At 37.2% G+C, this 15,410-nt stretch overlaps 1 pseudogene; it reads left to right on the plus strand.

The window, feature by feature from the left end:
* The window catches only part of LOC105715600 (ribosome production factor 2 homolog), a 56,622-nt pseudogene that overhangs the window by 11,469 nt on the left and 29,743 nt on the right, over positions 1-15,410 (plus strand).

Here is a 15,410-nt window from a genome sequence, read left to right on the forward strand (position 1 = left end):
TGGCGCAATCTCGGCTCACTGCAACCTCCGCCTCCTGGGTTCAAGCAATTCTTCTGCCTCAGCAGGAGAAATACATAAGGGATATATTTTGTTAAATGTATCCCTTATGTATTTCATATCTTTAAAGCTATTGAAAAAAGTATTTTTAAATTTTAATTTCCAAATATTTGTTGCTACTATATAGAAATACAATGGATTTTTGTATATTGAATTTGTTTCCTATGATCTTGCTAGTTATAAGTGTTTTTGTAGATTATTTTGGACAAAAAAGTCATGCTGTCTGTGAATAAAGACAGTTTGGCTTCTTTCTTGCTAATTTTATGTTTATTTGTTTTTTTCTTCTTGTGCTGACTTAATCACCCAGTAAAATATATAGAGGTGCAAACATACTTGATTTGCTCTAATCTAAGGGGAAAAGGACTTACTTTTTTACCATTAACTGTGATGCTACTTTAAGGTTTCCTAAATGCTCTTTATCAGATTAAGAAAGTTCCTTCTCTTTCTAATTTGCTAGAAGTTTTAAATCACAAATGGTTGTTGTACTTTGTCAAATGCTTTTAATGACTCCACTGAGCTGATTCTGTAGTTTTTTTTTTTTGATTTCTTATTATGGTATGGTACGCCACATTGATTGATTTTCAAATGTCAAACCAACCTTGCATTCCTAGGATTAATTGACCTATTAATATTCTATTAATATTTTTATATATTACTATATTTGATCTGTAATAGATTGTTAGAGAATTTTTCATCAATATTTGTGAGATATAGTGATGTGTAATATCCCTTTCATGTAACGTATTTTTTTTTTCAGGTTCTGTATCAGGGTTATATTGGTCTCAAAACAAATAGGGAAGTATTCTCTCATCTGTTTTCTGAAAGATTTTGTGTATCGGTATTAGCTCTTCCTTAAATGCTTGACAGAACTCATTAGTCTAAACAAACTGGCCTAGTGTGTGGTTTTGTGAGGGAAATAGAAATAAAGCTATTGAGATTTCCTATTTATTTTATTTCTTCTTGTAACATTTTAAAGTTGCATTTATGTATGCAATTTATCTAGGTTGCTGAATTTATTGGCATAAAGTTGTTGATTTTTTAAAAATTGTTTTACTAACTATGGATTTATAATAACCACTCTTTTTTCTGGTGATTTGCATTTTTTCTTTCTTCTTGTCTCCTCCATTGGTATTGCTAATTTTTTTTTTGAGAATGAGTTTCACTCTTGCCCAGGCTGCAGTGGCACAATCTTGGCTCACTGCAACTTCCACCTCCCGAGTAGCTGGGATTATAGGCGCCCATCACCATGTTCAGCTAATTTTTGTATTTTTAGCAGAGTCAGGGTTTTATCATGTTGGACAAGCTGGTCTTGAACTCCTGACCTCAGATGATCAACCTGCCTCAGCTTCCCAAAGTGCTGGGATTATAGGCATGAGCCACTGCGCCCAGTACTGCTAATAGTTTAACAAAATTATTAATCTTTTAAACAATGTAGCTTGGACTTTAACTTTATTTTTTCTATATAACTGATTTTGGCTCTTATTTTGATTATTTCCTTCTATCTACTTATTTTGGGATCAATTTATTCTTCCTGTTTTAAAATCTTAAAGGGGAAACTTAGTTGATCGATTTTAAACGTTTCTTATTCTTCAAGTCTACAGATGTCTCTCTTTGAAATACTTTAGCCACATTTCACAAATTCTAACAATTTATTTTCATTATAGTTTAGTTTGAAATATTTACTAATCTTCTATTGATGTCTTACCTGACTCATAGATTAAGATATATGTTTAATTTTCAAATATTTGGTGTTTTTTTCTAGATATCTTACTATTGATTTCTAATTTAGTTCCATTATCACCAGAAAGCATACCTTGTAAAAATTTAATCTTTTAAAATTAACTGAAAATCCTTATTTTATGATATAGCACATGATGTATTGGTAAATACTCCATCTGCACTTGAAAAGAATACACTTAAAATGGGTATTTTGAGGTTGCTGGCTGTATGCTCTATAAATGTTAATCAGGTCAAAGTGATTGATAGTGTTGAAAAAATCTTATATATCCTTGCTGATTTATTTCATCTAGTTGTGCTGTCAAACACTATGAAAGAACTTTTAAAGTCTTCAACCATGTTTGTAGATTTACCTTTTTCTCCCTTCAGTATGTCAGTTTTTTTGCTCTCTACGTTGTTAAATTTTGCTACTAGGTTCCTATACCTTTATGTTACTTTTGTCTTCGTATTAACTTTTATTATTAAAAAAAATCTTTATCTTCAGTGATGCATATTATCTTGAAATGAACCTTGTACGACATTAATAGAGCCGTGCCAACTCTCTCGTGCATACTTGTCTGCATCTCATATCTTTTTCCATCCTTTTACTTAAAACGTACCTGTGGATTTATGCTTAAAGTGTGTTCCATACAAACAGCGTAAAATTGAGTGTTACTTTTTATTTCATTCGGTCAATCTAAATTTATTCAGTTAATATTTAATATAATTATTACCAGAGTTGTATTTATGTCTATTATTTTATTATTCATTTTCTATTTGCTCATCTATCTTTTTGTTACTTTTTATTTCATTCGGTCAATCTAAATTTATTCAGTTAATATTTAATATAATTATTACCAGAGTTGTATTTATGTCTATTATTTTATTATTCGTTTTCTATTTGCTCATCTATCTTTTTATGTTTCTGCCTCTTCTTCTTGCTTTCTTTTGGATATACATTTAAAAAAAAAGTCCATCTTAATTTTTCTAAAGGCTTAACTGTATCTTTTTGCACATTTTTAGATATTACTACACACATACACACCCTTGTCAGTTTATTTAGAATTAATATCATACTTCTTCATAAGAAATGGAAGTACTTTGCAACTGTGTAATTCCATTAACCTCTCTCATCGTTTGTATTAACTTATAAACCTCATGGTGTAATGCTGGAATTTTGCATTAAAGACCAGCTTTTTTAAAAGAAATTTAGAAAACCGTCTTTTGTATTTACCCTCTTATAATTTCTTCCTCTAGATGTGGAGTTCCATCTGATATCATTTCCCTTCATCTTGAAGAACTCTTTTAGCAGTTGTCACAGTGTAGATCTGCAGGCACCAAATTCTCTCAGCTTTCCTTTATCTGATAATGTGTTTATTTCACTTTCATTTATGAAGGATGTTTTTGTTGGATATGGAACTATATATGCACTTGTTTTTCTTTCAGGACTTTAAAGATATTGACGCATTTTCTTCAGCATCAGTATGCTGCCATAACAAACTACCACAAACCTAGGGGCTTAAAACAACACAAATTTATTATCTCACAGTTCTATGGGTCAGAAGTTCAGGTACAGCATGGTTTAACTGTTCCTTTCCTTAGCAACTCACAAGATGAAAATCAAGGCATTGGCAGGGATTACTCCTTCTGGAGGCTCTAGGGAAGAATCTGTTTCCTTGTTCATTCAGACTGTTGGCAAAATTTGGTCCCTTATATTTACAGGACGAAGGTTCCTGTCTCCTTGCTGGCCATCAATTCAGGGCTGTTCTCACCTCCAGAGGCTACCTCATTTCTTGGCTTGCGACTCCCATATCCTCCACCTTCAAAGCTAGAAACAGTGTTGCAAGTCCTATCACACTTCAAATCTCTCTTGTCTCCTACTCATATATTTCTCTGACCCAGCCGGCCCACCTGGGTAATCCAGAAGAACCTCCCCTTCTCAGTGCCCATATCATGAATCGCATCTACAACATTTCTTTTGCCATGTAAGGTAACATATTCACCGTGATTAGGATGTGGACATTTTGGGGTGGGTGAACATTATTCTGCCAACCGTAGACTGACTCCATTCAGGTAGAACTCAGCTGCCATTTTAATAGTTGTTCTTCCATGTGAAGTCTATAGGTGTGGATCCCAACAAATGTAGTACTCTTCTTTTAAGGGTCAAACCCCCTCCTGGATAGGGGAGCTGCTAGCCAAGGAATCAGATGGCTTTTTATCTCTCTCCATAGTCTTCAGATTTTTATTTTTTATATATTTTGAGAGTTTATATAGGGAGAGTCACCCATTATCAGAACTGGAAACTCCCCCTTTAAATCCCTTGGTTTTGAAGTTGCAGAAATATTATGACTATAGTTTATAGTAGTGAAGTTATCAATAATAACAGGATGATTAAGGTTGTTTTGTATTTAATTCATTCCAAAGATCAGTAGACTGAGGCCACATAATTCAAAGAGAGATTTCCACATGATTTAGGAAGTTTAAATCCAGCTCTGTTATTACTATGTGTTATTAAAGGCATGTTGCTTACATTCTTTGATCTTTGTTTTTTGTTTTTTAATAGAGATGGGGCCTCACTCTGTTGCCCAGGCTGGCACCATCATGGCTCACTGAGGCTTCAAACTTCTGGGCTAAAGTGACCCTCTTGCCTCAGGAGTAGCTGGGACTACAGTATAGGCGTGTGCCACTACTTCAAGAAAAAAATTAAAAAAAAAATTGTTTTTAGAGATGGGGTCTTGCTATGTTGCCCAGGCTAGTATCAAATTCCTGGATTCAAGCCATCTTCCTACCTTGACCTCCCAAAGTGTTAGTATTACAGGCATGAGCCACTATACCTAGCTTCTTTGTTTGTAAAATATTAATAATAATGTTATGGACACATGCACTAAAATTATATCTATAAAAGCACTTGGCATACAGCTTGGCATATAATATCCTTTAAATATAAATCCATATAATATCCTTCAGCCATTAGACCTGCCGAATCTGAATCACTTCCAAAATTAAGGCCTAAAACTACATTTAAAAAAAAAAAAACAACTATAAGAAACATGGTCCCTAGAGGGGATATCAGAATCTCTGGGGTACTTTTTCAAATCTGTGAGCCCCTTGGAGATCTGATACACAACTGTAAGGAAGAGGTGCCATCCTTCTCTCCTCTGGTCAGGAAGCAGTGGTTCAGAAAGAACTAGGAATCTGTATCAGGTAGCTAAAAATGTTTTTAAACAGTGGTTCTTCTAAACCAGTATCTTGTAACCTTCAGTGTATATCCAGATCTTCTGAAGGGCTTGTTGAAACATAGATTACTACTACTCAGAATCTGAGTTTTTGATTCAGCGAGTCTGGTGCGGCACCCAGGAATTTACATTTCTAACAAGTTTCCAGGTAGTGCTGATATTGCCAGACCAGACACAGACCACAGTGTGAAAAGCATTAGTCTAAGAATTCAAGAAAATAGAAGTACCCGTCCATAAACCATACTTTGGGGCCACCCTCTAAAATGCATTGCTAGGTATGGATCAACTATGACATTTCTGGCAATAATAATGTTGAAGAACATACAGTGAACTCACCGATGCAAATTAGCATACCATAAAAATAGTCACATTTACCAAATCACTTACAACACACTTTGCATCAAGAGACATGCTTTACTTTAATCATCTCTTCTAAACTTCACAACTATCCCAAGAGGTGTCCAATTTACAGAAAAGAAAACAGAGGCTCAGCAAGATTAAAATTATATCTAACATGTCCAATGTTCAGGGTTGGTAAGGGGCGGAGCCAGACCCACGCTATGTTGTGGTAAGGGGCGGAGCCAGACCCACGCTATGTTGTCCTGCGCTAAGCAGTACAGAAAACAAAACAGTTCCAATTACTTCTTAAAGAGCTGACTAAATCCGGTTCTCCAGGCACGGGGAGTCAGGGACAATTCATCCCTGGTGTTCTCAGGAAGTTTACTTTCTGACAAAGGAAACAGCTAAATCCCAATCTTGTGCCAACTGTTTTGATGGAAGCATTGCTTCTACAGAGAAGCGCTTCACCAAGGCCAGGGATGGAGGTGTAAGGGAAGATCTGGGGGGTGAGCAGTCTGGGTGCTGAAGCAAATAGTCTGGTAAAGATGGGGACTAAAGGCCTTTTAGCAGGCTTTCATCCAAAGCCTGACTGCACATGAGAAACACCTGAAAGGCTCCAGCTCCAACTTTACTGAGGCATAATTGACAAATAAAAATAAAAATTGTATATATCTTAGGTGTACAAATATGATGATTTCATATATGGATGCATTTTGAAATGATTGTCACAATCAAATTAGTTAACACATCCATCACCAAACTTAGTTACAATTTGCTCCTCTGTGTGTGTGTGCATTTGTGTTTGTTGAGGACACTTAAGATACACTTTCTTAGCAAATTTCAAGTAAACCATACAGTATTATTGACAAAAGTCACCCTGCTCTACACTAGATCCCCAGAACTTGTTCATGTTATAACAGAGAGTTGTAGCCTTTGACCAACATCTACCCTTTCCCTCATCCCTTCCTCTAGCCCCTGGTAATCACTATTCTACTCTCTGCTTCTACAGATTTGAATTTTTTCCCAGCTTCCACATATAAGTAAGATCATATGGCATTTGCCTTTCTATGTTTAGTTTATTTCACTTATCATAATGTCCTCTAGGTTCATCCACATTGTCACAAATGACAAGGTTTTATTTTTAAAGGCTGAATAATATTCAGTTGTATATTTATACCACAATTTCTTTGTCCATTCATCCATCCACGGACACTTAGGTCATTTCCATATCTTGGCTATTGTGAATAATGCTGCAATAAATATGGAGGTGTAGACATCCCTTTAAGATACTGTTTTATCTTCTTTGCATATATACTGAGAAACAGGATTGCTGAATCATAGTTTCAATTTTGAGAAGAATCTACTTTCAATTTTGAGAAGAACCTTCCTACTGTTTTCCATATTGGCTGAACCGATTTACATTCCCTTCAACGGTATCCAAACAAGTGTTCTCTTTTCCTCACACCCTCACCAACACTTGTTATTTCATCTTTTTGATAACAATCATCCTTACAGATGTGAGATGATGTCTCACTGTGGTTTTGATTTGTACTTCCCCAGTGATTATAGATGTTGAGCATCTTCTCATATGCCTGTTGGCATTTTTATGTTGTCCTTGGAGAAACATTTATTCAGGTCTTTTGCCCATTTTTTTTAGTTGGGTAATTTCGTGTTTTGCTACTGAGTTGTTTGAGTTCCTTATATATTTTGCATATGAACCCCTTATCAGATGTATGGTTTGCAAATTATTTCTCCCATTCCATAAGGTGCTTTTTCATTTGCTTGACTGTTTGCTGTGCTGAAGCTCATTAGTTCCATTTATTTTGCTTTCATTGCCTGTGCTTTGAAGTCATACCAAACAAGTTTTTGCCAAGACCAGTGTCAAGAAGTTTTTTTCCCTAGACTTTCCTCTAGGAGTTTTACAGTTTCAGTTATTGCATTTAAGTTTTTTTAAAAATCTCAAGTTAAATTTTGTATGAAAGTCCAATTTTATTCTTTTGCATGTAGACATCCAATTTTTCAAACACCATTTACTGAAAAGACTATACTTCCCTTGGAGAGCTTTTAAAAAAAGACAGATGTGTGGGCTTCACTTGACCAACTCAATCAGAATCTCTAGAGGTTTGAACCAGAGATTGGTATTTTTTAAAAACTCTCTATGACTCTAATGTGTCTTTGAAGTTGAGAACAACTTCTTTAAATGATTGTTAAAATAAGTTGGAAATAATGATTATGTAACTCACCTGGAGTGAGTTAACAGCATTTTCTAAATTAATCACCTGGACACTTAAAAGAATACCAGTATCTGAGCACTCCTCCCCTGAAAATTCTTTTTCGATAAGTCAAGCAAATTTGGAATACAAGAATAGTTCTCAAAGAGTTGTCTGGAGGACTAACAGTATCAGCATTGCCTGAGAACTAGCTAGAAATGCAAATTATTGGGCCCTACCCCATACCTACTGAATCAGGAGTTCTTGGGGTGTAGCCCAGCATTCTGTGTTTTAAGTAATCATATGTGATTATGACCCACATCAAAACTTTGAGAATCACTAGTTAAAGAGCTCTTTCAGGCCACAGTCATGAGTTCAATTTGTATAAAAGAAGAACCTTTATTATCTCCACAGACTCTTTTTTCAATCCAGGCCTTTGGCCAAAGGTAAATGAACCAGTGCCCCTTATTAGTATTCTAAAGAACAGAAGTGCATGCTTTAGTGGCTGGTGGCCAAAAGCAGCACATCATTCATATAAATATCATTAAAAACACTCTTTCAACTAGAGTCTAAGCTATTAGAGTGACTGCCATTAAAAATAATCAATCATCTTTGCAGAGAGTTGTATGTTGGGTACTTTCAAGGAACTGAAGACAGTTGGAGAGGCTGGGGTGGGGGTAGACAAGAATCAACAGGTTTGATTTCTATTTTCAAACTAAGGATGAAAAAAATCCCAGCTTACACATTCCTAGGCTTTGTACAGAAGCTTCGTGTTGCTCCAAAAATGTTTAAAGTACCCAGTGGGTGTGTCTTGGCATAGCATACACAGTTTTCCATCTGGCTACCTTAGGTGAAGTCATGTGCACACTCCATGCCACTGCCAGACAACAGTAACTCAGGTTCAAGGCCAAGGCCAGTGCATAGGGCCACCACTTTGCAGCCATTTCCTGTAACTCCTTCTCTCACTTTAATTTTTCTCCTTTTTAAGTCCTCTTATATACAATGATGTGCTGCTTAATATCCATCCAACAGAGGATATAAAATCAACTCCAGGACTTTTGCTCAAGCAAATGCCAGGATGAATACTACTGAGCTTTTAGATACACCATGTCATTTTAATTTTATCCACAGACGTCGCCACCAGAGTTGCTCTGTAGATGATAAACTGGTTAACAGTCCCTGGAACCACCTTACAGGTTAAAGTTCAAATTCCTAAATTTGTCCTTCAAGACCCTTCAGATGGGGGCTAACCCTAACCTGTATCCCCAATTTCATCTTCACTGCTTCCCCTATTTTATTCTAAACAATTTGTCATTGCCTTGATACTGCACATTTTCTCATTCTACTAGGATGTAAGCTTTGTGTGGGCTGGAACTGTAATTACTGTTTTATCATTAGTGCTCAGAACAGCACATAAAAGGCACTCAACAGATACATAATTGTCTGTGCCTTTCCACACGCTGTCCTATCCCTGGGACACATTTTGCTTATTTGGCCACTTGACAAAGGCCTTTTCAGCCACAGCTCTAGACCACTGTGGGCAAAAGGAAGGAGATCTTTATTGCAGCCCTTTGTAATACTGTATTGTGGGTGTACTTTAAATGTGTTCCCATTTCAGTCTCCCCCACTGAACTGTGAGAGTCCTGAAGGCAGGGACTGCCTCTGGCTCAAGCTCAGGAAGCACTTATTGAATCCCCGAATGATTCCAGCATGGGATCCCATTAAGATTCTATGGTCTGTAGCCGTCCTGAGACTTGAGGCCAATTCTATCTGTTCACGATGTTCAGCAGTCTAGGCCTAGGGAAGCACCTAGAGTACAAACCGACACTGAATAAATGTGATGGAGCCAGGTTAGTTCTGCTCCTTCCAGCTACTGGGCAGCTACTACACTTGTGAACTTTGATACTCGGATTGGAAAACACACTAACGTGCTATTTGATTCTACTAGCTTCAGCAGAAGACAGTGATAAAATGATACCATTCTGAAGGATTATACTTTTTAAGTATATATTTTCCTAGAATAAAACAGAAACATTTTTCTGACTATTTCTTAGAAAAGTAGTTTATAGTAAAAACTTTCCTAATTCAGACCCATGAGAAAGTCATTTTGAATTAATGCAAATACAAGTTATAGAATATGCCTAAACTCCATACAAGTACCCAAGGTACAATTTTTTTCCCTAGAATCTTACTATTCATTAGAGAAAAAAGTCTTATAATAAGCATAGTAAAGAGTAGTCCTAAAAAAAAGTTTAGGCTTTTGTGCTACTAAACTTGTCTATATCAGCAACACCAAATGTGTTTGGATGCAGTTTATTTTCTCAATGTAGGTAAATAGCATGCTCACAAATATTTTTAAGTGTGAGTTTTTGAGAAAACTCTTTGCTTCACAAGACAAATTTGAGCCTGTACTCTTTGGGAAGAATTGATTCCACATTTCTATTGAGGTTTTGATATTTTAATGTCACATGATAAACAACACTAGACACAGTACAGTGGAATTAAAAGAAACATTTCCAGCACCCAGGAGTTCACGAGGTTTTCTTTTTTCAAAAGTATCTTTTTCAAAACTTTGCTCCTTGAGGCCCCTCAGGGCCTGCTGGGGGTAGGGGCAAGAGTAAAAGAAGCGGGCCAAGCTCCAGACCCCCTTCTTCCCACCATCACTTCAAAGATCCCAGGTTCACATTGCTTTCCAAACAAATTGGGTTCTATGTGAGAATGAGTTTGAACAAAGTGTTCTGTAACAGAAAAGAAAGGTTTGAAAGCCACTGTTTTATAACAGTGACAGACACATAGAGAACATCTAGACAGGGAAATAAAAATATCAAATTGATACATAAATAGACTCTGAAAGATTTACATCCCCCACAGGTCAAGGTTAAATGCATTTTATTGGTGCAGAGCAGTGTAAGTGTCGAAACGGGTGGAGAGCTCTGGGAAGGGAGCTGTCACCTCCCTACTGATCTGCCCAAAAAGGTCTCACAGAAAAAGGAATAACTGAAAGGCTGTTGGATGAAAGGAAGACAGCGTAGCAGGGTGCAGGAGAGAAAAGCAGGATATTCCAAGCCCAGGTCAAAATTGCAAATGTACTCTAGGATTATTAAAAAGAAAAATATCACTGCTAAATCCATTAATGCTCATAAAACCGTCACCCTTCTCCTCATTAGACAGGATTTTTCTTTACTCTCTTTGGGTTCAGCAAGGTCCACTATTTTACACCCTCATCCCTGCCTTTCTGCGCTCTCTCTTCCTCTCCTGACTCTTGTCATTCTCCTCTTTTCCTTAGGAGTTCCCTTGTTTCCTCAGGTGGATGTCTCAGCAACTCTGGAGAGGAGCTTAAACATGAAACCAACTCACAATGACTCTATTGACCTTCATGGTAGCTGAAGAAGCCGGCTCATGGCCTTGGGCTGAGCTGAGTGGAGTGAGCCATCACTGCCTGTGCTGCAAGAGGGAACAGCTAATGTTTCCCTTTCCTTGTGAAGCATCCCAAACAGGAAGCTGTGGGAAACCTGTTGAAGAAAGGCCTATTGCATTCTGTGACTGAGGCTGGAAGACCTGAGTAGCTCTGCCTCCTGGGAGGCATCAAAGTGTAGAGAAAGGTCTCGGGGTAGGCGATCCAACTTGAGGTGGGAAATTCAGCAACTCTTTAAAAAGAAATTATTACAGCTACATATCTTTGGTTTCTTACTTTTGCACATGAGCACTCCTTGAGGGTTACCTGATTCCTTTAATGTCAAACCTGGTATTCAGTATCTATTCCCATTATTTTCTTTTAGTAAGTTCCTACTGATTACTCAGACCATGCTAGACACTTTCCATACTCTATCCTTTCAATTATTTATGAATATTTGATAAATGGTAAAAGATAAAAGTCTGAGTTTCTCCGTATCCTTTCTTACGTAATAAAGCACCACTATTTATTGATCTTTCTGTTCTGGAAATGTTTTCCAGATACCTTCGTGCCCAAGATATCTCATTAGCTTAGATCCTTCTCTTTCCCGCTTACAACATGCACTCACTCAAAAAAGTGAGAACCAAAATATAAAAGCCTTTGGTCATATTTTAAAGTTAAAAAAATGAGCACTTTCTCATTATAACCTTTCCAAGCACGAAATTTAAAAGATCCATATGAATCTAAGCCACCATTAAGCATTAGTAAGAAACATAAGACAAAGCATTAAAAGGCAGTATGCACCAGCTCCACCAAGGCTGTGGTTGTGAAGAAGATTGAGACCTGCGATGGGAGGCTGGTGTCCGAGTCCTCTGACATCCTGCCCAAGTGAACAGCTGCAACAGCCCCTCCCAGTCTGCCCCTCCTGAGACTGCTCCAGAGCCCGCGAGGGAGTCCGCTGTGCAGGGGAGCACAGGGAACAGGAGACCCACCCGATGCTCAGCCCTAGTCCTCAGCCCACCCTTGGGAAGTTTACTGCCTGGGGACCCCCCTTGCCCATGCCTCCAGCTGCAAAACAATTCAATTGCTTTTTTTTTTTTTTTTTTGGTCCAAAATAAAATCTCAGCTAGCTGGAAAAAAAAAAAAAGGCAGTATGAGTAAATGATTGTTAGACTGCTATGTATGCAGTTAACTCTTTTCAGCCCTAAGTTAGAAAAAGGGTTTAAGTCATATTAAAATCAACAAGTATGTATTTATATATCATCCACTATATACCAAGCACTCTGGCACCAGAGCATTTTGAGTTTAGGCCTTCAAATACTTTATAATTTTGATATAGAGGCAAGATCTAAACAGGTGGAAGGAGAAGTATTTCCCATATCTGTATATCTAAATAGGAAACCCAAATAATGATGGGTTAAGTAGTATGAAACAGCTCTCACCTTTTTTCTTCTCCAGCATACTGAAGGAATAATACATACTTTCATCAATAAATGTGGTGATGCCTCTAAACAGCAAGGTCTTGATGGGGTTGGGCTGGATGCGGAGTATCCTCTAGGAAATGTATCTCATTGAGGTAGCATTATAATTTAAAAATGCTCCAAGGTGACCTGAGAGTCCCCATGAGCAGGGGGAGCTCCCTCTTCCTTTCCCAAATTCTATACTCCACCCTGGCATAAAGAATTGTTGGAATGGCCAAAGTACAGCAGGAACCCAGAAAAGAAAGAAGTCACATAACGTAGGACCTTTCAACAAGCTTTAATGAAATGGGACTTCAATTGGACCTTAAAGATGGTATGGTTTTGACTATTATGAAAATGAATATAACATCCCAAACTCTCTCTTTGGACGTGCTGAGGCCTCCATGATCATGTGTCTGAAGTGGAGGGGTCTTGCAAATAGCACAAAACAAGATATGTGAAATATTTAGCAGTTAAAATTCAAATAATTCTATTTTTGTCAAAATAATGTATACACACAGTTTCAAAGGACGAAAAGTGCTAGAAGACTTAAAACTAAAGACAACAGACTCCGGCACATAACCGCCCTTCACTGTCACCACCTTGCCCCTTCAGGGCAGTATATTTTCTAATTTTCCTAGCAAAGTATTCTAGTATTTCCTCTAAGTGATTATGTGTGTACAGCAGTCCCTCCTTATCTATGGTTTACCTTTCCATCTCAGTTACCAGAGGTCAACTCTAGTCCAAAAATAGGTTAATACAGTACAATAAGATTCTTGAGAGTAAGATCAGATTCACGTAACTTTCATTACAGTGTATTGTTACAATTATTTATTATTATTTCATTAATTATTGTTAATGTCTTACTGTGACAAGTTATAAATTAAATGTTATTAGGCATGTATACATGGGACAAAATATAACATGTAAAGGATTGGATACTCTCAGCGCTTTCCGGCATCCACTGGGGGTTATGGAAGAGATCACTGGTGGAAATGCGGGAACTACCATACTGCAATCTCCTGATTCATCAACATTTACCTACTGTCTTCTGATTATGTTAGATAAATATTTTAGCTTTTTTCACTTCCTTTATTATTCTAATGAACTATATGTCGTTGATTCCAAGGTTCATTGTTTTTATACATTTGAACATCTCTGAAATTGATATGCATTTTGTAATGAATGTGTGTCATACTTTTTTTTCTTCCTGACACTTTAAATAATGGTACATCTTATAATTAAAGGTGTCTTGGATTGACGAAATAAGCTTTGATTGAATCCATATTCAGTGCTTCATTATTATGTCTATATGAATAGTATTTACTGTGGAGTTAAGTCGTGACTCGATGACATTTTTTCTTCTATAACTTTCTACTCCCACCGAAATAATGGTCCATTTTTTTGCTTGCTCAATTTTTTTGAACCTATAGGCCATTTTTCCCAGATATATGAAAAATGCCTCTCAATATAGTCTCAATATAATTTTCTACATGGCCCCAAACTATCAAATCATATTTAATTTTTTTGTAAATTTCCCTCTTAAGCTCTGTTGCAATTTGGAATAGGTACTCTAGGCTTGCTACCCAGGTACCATCCTGAGACTTCCCTTTGCCTTAATCTCAGAAATTTCCTTTGCTTTTCTCCTGTATTGGATCTCCTGCTTACTAGATCTCATGTCTTTCTTCACTCCCTAGTTTTAGGGGAATGTATTCATGAAGAGCTGCTTTAGAAATCATTTTCACTTGGAGTTTTGAAAGCATGACTCCACTTTCTTCTAGTTAGTAATGTTGCTACAGGGAAGACTGATATAATTCTAATCCCCAGTTCTTTGGAATACTTTAGGATCCTTCCGACTTTCCTGGTATTTTGAAGTTTTGCCAGATGATGCGCTTCAGTGTAGATGTCTTTCATATTTCACAGGCTCCACATTTCTGTTACTCTCTCACTCTCAGTGGCCTGGCTCTGGGTCCACAGGCCTGTTTTGGCAGCTTCCAGTCATCCTGCAACCCTTGGAGACTCTCACCCAGGCTCTCTTTCATCACCCAGGTTCTGAAGCCTTGGCTTTGCAGCCAATTCCATTGCAAGCTAAGAATTCCAGGCATGAACTGGTGAGCATGTTCCATGATTTGTCTTCCCCTGAGGGGACATGGCAGGAGTCATAAATAAGCCAGTTCCTTGTGTTCTCTCCCTGAGATCTCTCTTCTCATCTGCAGAGCTCAGAACTTCCTGAATTCTGTTCTAAGCAATAATAAAGACTACGAATGCCTTTATCTAGTCAGCGTCATTAAACAGCCATTCCAACTGATGACTGGTTGTTTCATGGCATTCATTTAAAACCCAATTTTAAAAATAAGATATGAAATACTTTTTAATATTTTCTCTACCAATGGAGAGGATATAGGTAGACGTGTGTGGAGGGAGTTCAAATTTATACAGTAAAAACTACCTAAAAAGGCAGAATAGTGTGGCAGCTCAGAAGGCAGGTGCTAGAAGTCTGGGGTTTGAATTCTGGCTCTCACACTTACTAGCTGTATGATCTCATCAAACTTATCAACTCCTCTAAGCCTATTTCTCTAACTGCAAAATGGTGTTAGTAACAGTACTGATATCACACAGCTATTATGAGAACTAAATGAGGTAAATATACATGTTGCGTAGCAAAAGCAGCAGCTATTATTATTGTTTTTGATTGACACTAATTACAGGAGAAAACTGCTTACTTCCAGCCATTTTTAAAAATCTTGTTTAATGGGACTACTGAGTACATGCTTTGTTGGGTAATTTTGAAGAAGAAATGGTTAAATGATCATAAAGCACTAGCTCAGTGTTGCTCACAGTAAGCACTGACTAACACACAGACACACACACACACACATGCACACATATCTTTTAGTCAAGTATTCTGAGCTGATCTACCTGGGCCAAAAATTATGTTTCTAGGTGAAAATTCAGTCAGTGCCTTGTGCCACATGGTTACTGCTACTGGATTCAAAGC

Source organism: Aotus nancymaae, unplaced genomic scaffold (assembly GCF_030222135.1).
Source record: "Aotus nancymaae isolate 86718 unplaced genomic scaffold, 86718_ANA_hifiasm-v0.15.2.pri h1tg000003l, whole genome shotgun sequence".
Lineage (NCBI taxonomy): Eukaryota > Metazoa > Chordata > Mammalia > Primates > Aotidae > Aotus > Aotus nancymaae.